This window comes from Arachis stenosperma, chromosome 4 (genome assembly GCF_014773155.1).
Source record: "Arachis stenosperma cultivar V10309 chromosome 4, arast.V10309.gnm1.PFL2, whole genome shotgun sequence".
Taxonomy (NCBI): Eukaryota; Viridiplantae; Streptophyta; class Magnoliopsida; order Fabales; family Fabaceae; genus Arachis; species Arachis stenosperma.
Window position 1 is genome coordinate 140,844,196 of NC_080380.1, and position 8,438 is coordinate 140,852,633.

An 8,438-nucleotide genomic window follows, 5' to 3' on the forward strand; every position below is an offset into this window, starting at 1 on the left:
CAGTCTATATCAAAAAGGCACCCTATCTGTTTGAGCGATGTATAAGAGAGAGTAGGAAAGTACATCAACATGGAGGAGAATGCCAGATTACGGGAGCCAAGCTAGCGACAGGGGCCCCCTCACTCAGCAAAAGAGAAAGAAAGGGAGCCCAAGAAAAAAGAGGAGGTCGGTCCCGACAGGCCGAGGAGATATCACTCCTATACTCCTCTAAAAGTTTTCAAAGTAGACGTATATAGAGAAATCTGTAATACTGAAAGATTGCCGCCCCCTAGACCCATCAAAAACAAAAAGGGAGGAAGCTGCGGCGACTACTGCGAATACCATAAGATGTATGGCCACTCAACAAATGACTGCTACGACCTTAAAAATGTGATAGAAAGGTTGGCCAGAGAAGGCCGACTTGATAGATATCTCATGGAAAGGTCGGACAATCATGAAAAAAAAACGAGATGATGAGGACAGAAGAGATCCACCACCACAAACCCCCAAGAGACACATACATATGATCTCTGGAGGATTTGCGGGAGGGGGACTCACTAAGTCATCTCGCAAAAGACACCTAAAGCGAGTTTACTAGGTCGGAAGCGAATCGCCTGACCTCCCAACCATCTCTTTCACAAAAGAGGATGGGCAAGGGGTGATCCCTGAGCATGACGATCTAGTGGTGATGACCATGATCCTGACGAATGCCCATCTCCATAGAACTTTAGTAGATCAAGGAAGTTCAGCAGACATTCTTTTCAAGCCCGCGTTCGACAAACTATGATTGGATGAAAAAGAATTAAGGGCTTACCCTGACACCCTGTATGGTTTGGGCGACACGCCAATAAAACCACTAGGATTCCTACCCCTCCACACGACCTTTGGAAGAGGGGAGAAATCCAAAACTCTGAGCAAAGACTTCATAGTCATTGATGTCGGGTCAGCATATAATGCCCTGATTGGCAGAGCTACCCTGAATCGGCTTGGAGCAGTGGTATCCACCCCCACCTTTGCATGAAATTCCCAACATATGCGGGGATAGCAACGATACGGGGAGACCAGAAATTGGCAAGGAAATACTACAATGAAAGCCTCAACTTGAGGGGAAAGGGCAGGGAAGTTCACATTATAGAACTCGGCGGAGCAAGAGCTAAAGAAGAGCTGCGGCCGCAACCAGGGGGAAAAACTGAAGAGATACAGGTCGGCGAGGAGGAAGGAAAAAATACCAACATATGAGCCAGCCTAGAGGAAAACTTAAAGCATAAGTTGACAAAGCTCTTACAAGATAACTCCGACCTCTTTGTCTGGAAGGCCTCCGACATGCCAGGGATAGACCCCGAGCTCATGTCCTACAAACTCTCAGTATACCCTGGGTCACGACCTGTCCAGCAGCGAAGACATAAGCTCAGTCCAGAACGAGCTTAAGCGGTGGAGGAGCAAGTACAAGCGCTCTTAGAAGCCGGCTTCATTAGAGAAGTCAAATATCCAACATGGCTAGCAAATGTGGTGCTAGTAAAAAAAAAAAAGGCAAGTGGAGGATGTGTGTTGACTACACCAACCTAAATAAGGCATGTCCTAAAGACCCATACCTACTTCCAAGCATTGACACTCTAGTAGACTCCAGCTCGGGGTATCAATACTTGTTGTTTATGGATGCCTACTTGGGATACAACCAAATCCTGATGTACAAGCCGGACCAAGAAAAGACATCATTCATCACGCCTAGAGCAAATTATTGCTATGTGGTCATGCCTTTTAGATTAAAAAACGTAGGGGCCACATACCAAAGGCTGATGAACAAAGTGTTCGCTCCCCACCTTGGGAACTTAATGGAAGTCTACGTAGACGACATGCTGGTGAAAACCAGAGAAGAAACCGACCTCTTAACAGACCTCTCGTGAGTTTTCAACACCATAAGGTCACATGGCGGGATGAGGCTAAATCCCGCAAAATGCACCTTCGCGGTGGAGGCTGGAAAATTTCTAGGGTTTATGCTAACCCAAAGAGGGATCGAAGCCAATCCCGACAAGTGCAAAGCCATCCTAGAAATGAAAAGTCCAACTTGCTTAAGGGAGGTCCAACAATTGAATGGCTGACTAGCAGCCCTCTCCATGTTCTTGGCAGGATCAGCATTAAGATCCCTTCCACTATTCTCTCTACTACGAAAAGGATGCCAATTCGAATGGACTCCAGAGTACGAAGAAGCATTCCAGGAGTTCAAAAAGTTTTTGAGCCAACCCCCAATCTTGACCCGACCTCTAATTGGGGAAGAGCTCGTCCTATATTTGTCCATAGCAGACAAAGCTGTAGCATCAACCCTGATACGAGAAGATGAGGCCGGACAGCATCCTGTATACTTCACCAGCAAAGTTCTATAAGGCTCTGAACTAAGGTACCACAAACTAGAGAAGTTTGCTTACTCCCTAGTAATAGCCCCACGAAGGTTACGTCCTTACTTCCAAGCTCACACAATAAGAGTTCGAACGAACCAACCCATGAAGCAAATCTTCCAAAAGACATTGATGTTGCCGGGAGAATGGTTCAGTGGGCAATAGAGCTCTCTGAGTTCGACTTAAAGTACGAAACCCGAACGGCAATTAAAGTCCAATGCCTCACCGACTTCATAGCAGAATATGCAGGAGATCAAGAGGAAAAGCCAACTACATGTGAACTATACGTAGATGGATCCTCAAACAAGACAGGAAGCGGCGCATGCATAATATTGGCCAATGAAGGGGGAACACAAATAGAGGTTTCCCTCAAATTTGAATTTCCAGCCTCCAATAATCAAGCAGAATACGAAGCCCTGATTGCGAGGTTGAAATTGGCAGAAGAAGTCGGTACAACAAAAGTGATGATATTTAGCGACTCTCAAGTAGCAACCTCCCAAATAAATGGAAAGTATCAAGCCAAAGACCCAAATATGAGGAGATACTTGGACAAAACCTTGGAGCATCTCGGGCACTTTACAAAAATCGAAGTCAGGCATATAACTCGGGATCTCAACAACAGAGCAGACGCCATCTCCAAGTTAGCAAGTACCAAACCAGGAAGGAACAATAGAAGTTTGATCTAGGAAACTTTACAAGAACCCTCTGTAGTTAAAACAGAGGCCAAACAAGATGTCCTTAAAGTCACCGGGTTGAACCTCGGGTGGATGAATCCCCTAGTTGAATACTTAAAATTTGACATCCTCCCTAAAGAGGAAAAAGAGGCCAAGAAAATCTGGAGGGAAGCACAATACTACACTCTGGTGAAAAATATCCTCTATAAAAGAGGAATATCAACACCATTGTTGAAGTGTGTTCCGACCTCAAGGACCACTGAAGTGCTAGAGGAGGTTCATAATGGGATCTGCAGAAACCAACTCGGAGCCAGGTCGCTAGCCAGAAAGGTAATCCGAGCTGGGTTCTACTGGCCGACCTTGTAGAAGGATGCCACAGAATTTGTGAAGAAGTGCTAGCCATGCCAAATGCACGCGAATTTTCACGTGGCTCCCCCCGAGGAGCTCATCAGTATAACTTCTCCATGGCCTTTTACAAAATGGGGGATGGACCTATTAGGACCTTTTCCCCAAGCCCCAGGACAAGTAAAATACTTAATAGTGGGAATAGACTACTTCAAAAAGTGGATAGAAGCAGAACCCTTAGCCACCATCACCGCACAAAGAAGTCGAAAGTTTCTCCACAAAAACATTATCACAAGGTATGGAATACCTCATTCCATCACCACAGATAATGGTACTCAGTTCACCGACTCAAGCTTCAGAAGCCTGGTAGCCAGTATGAAGATAAAACACCAGTTCACCTTGGTGGAACATCCACAAGCAAATGGACAAGCCGAGACAGCCAACAAAGTTATACTGACAGGATTGAAGAAAAGGTTACAAGATATAAAGAGAGCTTGGGCTGAAGAGCTTTCCCAAGTATTATGGGCTTATCGGACGATGCCACAATTGGCCACAGGGGAAACACCCTTCCGACTTGTCTATGGCGTGGAAGCCATGATACCAGTAGAAATCGACGAGAAAAGTCCAAGGGTGATCTTCCATGATGAGGTTGGGAACATACAGGGGCACAAAGAGGAACTTGAACTACTCCCTAAAATTCGAGAACAAGCCCAAATAAGAGAAGCAGCATTAGAGCAAAGGATGACCACCAGATGCAACAAAAAAGTCATTCGAAGGAGCTTCGCCCTAGATGACTTGATCTTAATCAGAAACAACATTGGAGTCAATAAATCTGGAGAGGAAAATCTCGCTGTTAATTGGAAGGGACCATACAAAGTTAGCAAAGTCCTAGGGAAGGGTTATTATAGAGTAACCGACTTGAACGACACCGAGCTACCTAGGTCGTGGCATGCTTGTAATATGAAAAGGTACTACAGTTAAAAGCAAACTCTACTCCCTGATGTACTCTTTTCCCAACTTCATGGTTTTCTCCCAAAAAGAAAAGGGTTTTTCCTAAAAGGGGTTTTTAACGAGGCATCACAGTAGAGGCTAAGGGGGCCACAAATAGCAAAAAACCCTTAGTAGCAATAAAGTACCTTTACAAATAAATAAAGATCTTTTTACAATATCTCTTATAAATTCCTTCTTGCTTTTCTTTCTTTCTACGAAACGCGCCGACTTAAACTCGACAAAGCGTGAAAATCCCATGAACCGACCTAGATGGTCGTCAGGATAAAACGACGAGGTACAAGTCGGTGTAAATAGGTTATAAAAGTAGATCATGACAAACTCGGAAATTATCTGAATTACAAGTCAAAAAAACTGAGAAACAAGAAAATGCATCGCAGAAATAATCTAAGTCACAAAAAAACTCAATAGAGAAAAATTGAACACCAAGAACATCAAAAAGAGATAAGAAAACCTATTGAAAACACCAAGCACCAAAGGCTGTCCCAAGTCCTTGAGAAAAATTTAAGAGAAACTTAGAAGTAGGGACAGCCAGCCAAGAAAAAGGTTTTCTCAAAGATCAAAAAAGGTTTTTTGAAACAGAAAAGCATGCGCACAGCAGATAGAGAAAGGTAACTTAAACCCTTATCCAAAAAAGGAGTATTTCTAATATTTTGTTTACGGCCATAAAAGGCCAATAAAGTGTCAGCAAAGTACCACCACGGTATAAAAATAAAATAGTTAAAAAAGGGGGGACCCACAGGCCGGGCCCCCATATAGCCACAAATTTTTAGTTAGGAAGGATGTCACCACCAGAGCTAGGGAGAGTCGTCGGAGCACCACCAGAGTCAGGGAGAGCAGTCGGAGCACCGCCAGAGTCAGGGAGAGTAGTCGGAGCACCATCAGGACCAGGAAGAGAAGTCGGAGCCATATCCATGGAAGACGGAGGGGGAGTTCCGGGAGCCTTTGAAGAACTCGGGGCATCTTTTGATCGGGGAGGGGATTCCACTATCCTCTGCCCCCGAGTCTTCAACTTGGATTCGAAAACAGGTCAGGGAGGAGAAACAATAGCCCCGTCAACCACAATTTTATCCGGATCCAAAGGAGAGAGATCTAGGTCGGGAGCAAGAACCCCGACTTGTTCTTTGAAGATCCTTCATGCCTCTTCGGCTCCGTCAGCAATGGAGTCCTCCAGCTCTGCATAGGCATCCCGGGACCTCACCAAATCCTTCTTCACCTCCACAAGGTCCTCGAACAAACTTTGATAGCTCTGTTCCGCCTTCTCCCTCAGACCCTCCACCATGGCATATTGGGCCTATAACTTCCTCCCCCTCTCCCCGAGGCGATCCCTCTTCTCCTTCAACTTGGTGACCTCCTTTTTCAGCATCTTCTTCCCTTCTTGATATAACAGAATCCTCCCCTACAGCTTCTCAACCCTTAGGGACGAACCCAAAGAGCTGAGGGGAGTCTTCTCGAAAATATCCAGAAGTTTTGTGCACACCCCCACCGCCCTAACACTCCCCTGAACCAGAACATTAAGATGGTTTCGAATAGAAGCATCATCTATACTTATATGAGTATGAAGATAGATGTAGTTCCGAATGAACTGGGGCGCATCAGACTTGGCCGCACCTTCAAAGAGGAACTAGACTCTAAAGTCCTGCGCTTCTTCTTTTCTGGCTCAGGGGAAGGTCGGGGAGGAGGGGACGAAAGAGAAGAGGCTGAAGAGGAGGATACCACAATAGGCCGGAGGGGGCCCCAAGTTGTGGGAGGAGGAGGAGAAGGAAGAGGAGAGCCAGCAACCTTGGCACCGCCAAGTCTGGCACGGGACCTCGCCTTGGCATCCTGAACTCTCTGGTAAGACTCTCTGGAATTCTTCTTCGCCATCTCTGTAAAAGCAATTAGGAAGCTAAAGTCAGTAAAACAAGTCAGAGCGACCATCAGGTCGGAAAATATGACAAACAAACAAAAAGCTACCTAGTTGAGTCTGGACAAAGGCCGGAGACCCCTGGAGAAACTTTTTTGTATCCAGGTAAGGGGCTCTCCCCCAAACTTCTCGGAGGAACCCCACAATGGCCGCCTCCACCTCATCCAAATCATCCAAACTATATTTTTTACAAGGAGAGGCCTCTAGCCAGTACAGGGGAAAAGCGAGGAGAAGAATTCTCATCCAGAAAAAAGGGGTGGTGACCCTCTACAGCTTGAACTTTGAAAAAGAAATTTTTGAAGTCATGGAAGGACTCGTAAAAAAGATTGAAGACTCTCCGACCTTGAATGGCTCGTAAGGATACCCACTGTTGTTTATTATTTTGCCCACTAAAGGGCTTAGTCATGTGAAACAGATAAAAGAAAATCCTCAGAGAGGTCAAAAACTCTAAGGCCTGACTGATAAGCTGATAAACTTTAAAAAAACTCCAAGAATTGGGGTGAAGCTAAGTAGGAGCAACTCGGCAGTGATGCAAAACAGAAACCTCAAAAGCAGAAAAGGGCAGAAGCACCCCCAGTCGAGTGAAAAAACTTTCATACATAAAGAAGAAAGGGGGTCCTCGTCAGAAGCAAACCTGATCTTCCGGACCCGGGGCAACCAACTCATACTTCAGCTCATCCTCATCAGAAGCACAAATTCTATGATGAGTGCGGAGGTTGGTGAGGAAGTCAGTATCTACCAAAGGTTCTTCCCCCAGAACCGTGACATCCACCCATTGAGTAAGGGTCTCTACAGAAGACATTTTTTCCTAGAAAAGGATAGTGAAACCTACAAAGAAAAAAGGAAAAAGAATAAAAAATATGGTCTCTAAGAGGCCTGGAATCAAACAAAACAGAGTCACTAGGAGTCTACGAACCAACCCTCATCTCTAAAATAAAAACATGCAAACAAAAGCACTTCGTAAAAAGAGAGTAGAGAAAAAAAACTAACCTTTGCTTGAAAAAGGATAGGGGCAGTAGAGAGTTCAGAGAAAGAGAAATTCCTTCGAACAAGAGCTTCTTTCGAATAGAGGAGAGGAAGTGCGAAAGTTTTTCAAAAACAAAACAAGGAAAGGGAGGGAAAGAATTTATAAGCATGCTAGTGGCATAATGGTAAAAGCAGAGGCAGCCATTAATGGGAGTACCGTTACCAATGTAACTGATCCCCGCGTGTGAATACGCAAACTCCTAACGGACGCGACGCTTGATTAGATACGACTGCTTACACCCCTATAAATGCACTGACACCCCTCAGGTATCACTAAGTTCCAATACTCTCTAGACCTGCTTACACCCTTGCTGACTTTGGCATCGAAGTGTCTTTGCAGGTACCACCCCCCATTTTCTCACACTCATAAGTCGGACGGAGGCCCCAAAGACGCGAACTCGTTTAAAGGTTTCCATCCTCAAATGATTGGGCCAACCAAGCGAGTCCAGCCCATCAATCTCCAGTTACCCAACTTAACAATTATATTGATTCTTTTAGCACCTATACGTATCTTTTTATATTATATCATTTATAACATACTCAATAATACAGAAATTTTTTCTCTAGTTTAATATCTTGTTTTTAACAGATATGAAATGTATGTGAAGAATGTCAAAAGTTGCATATTCTTTTATAGCGATTGAAAATTTGTCTTATTATATTTCGTTTAAACGAAATATATACGTGTCACTCGCATTTTCTTAATTAAAAAATCCTGTGACATTAATTAAATTATTAATTAAAAAATTTTGATTTGAATAATATATAATAGATAGATATATAGATAATATATAGAAACATATATTATTCTAAGGTAAATTATAAGATAAAAATATAAGTTTATATATCTTTTATTTTATGAGATAAAATAATATTTGAAAAATTAGAATCCATACTTTGAATAATAATAATATGACAAAAAATAACTACAAAAAAAATTTATATTTTTTTATATAATTTTAATCTGTATAACAGAGTATAATAGAGTGTACTTGTTCTAATACAATAATATGGATAATGCGTACAACATTTTTGGAAATAACGAGAATACCCCGCAGTCCAAGTCGAATTTGCGCGTGAAAGCAACCAACTAACTAGTCAGATTTG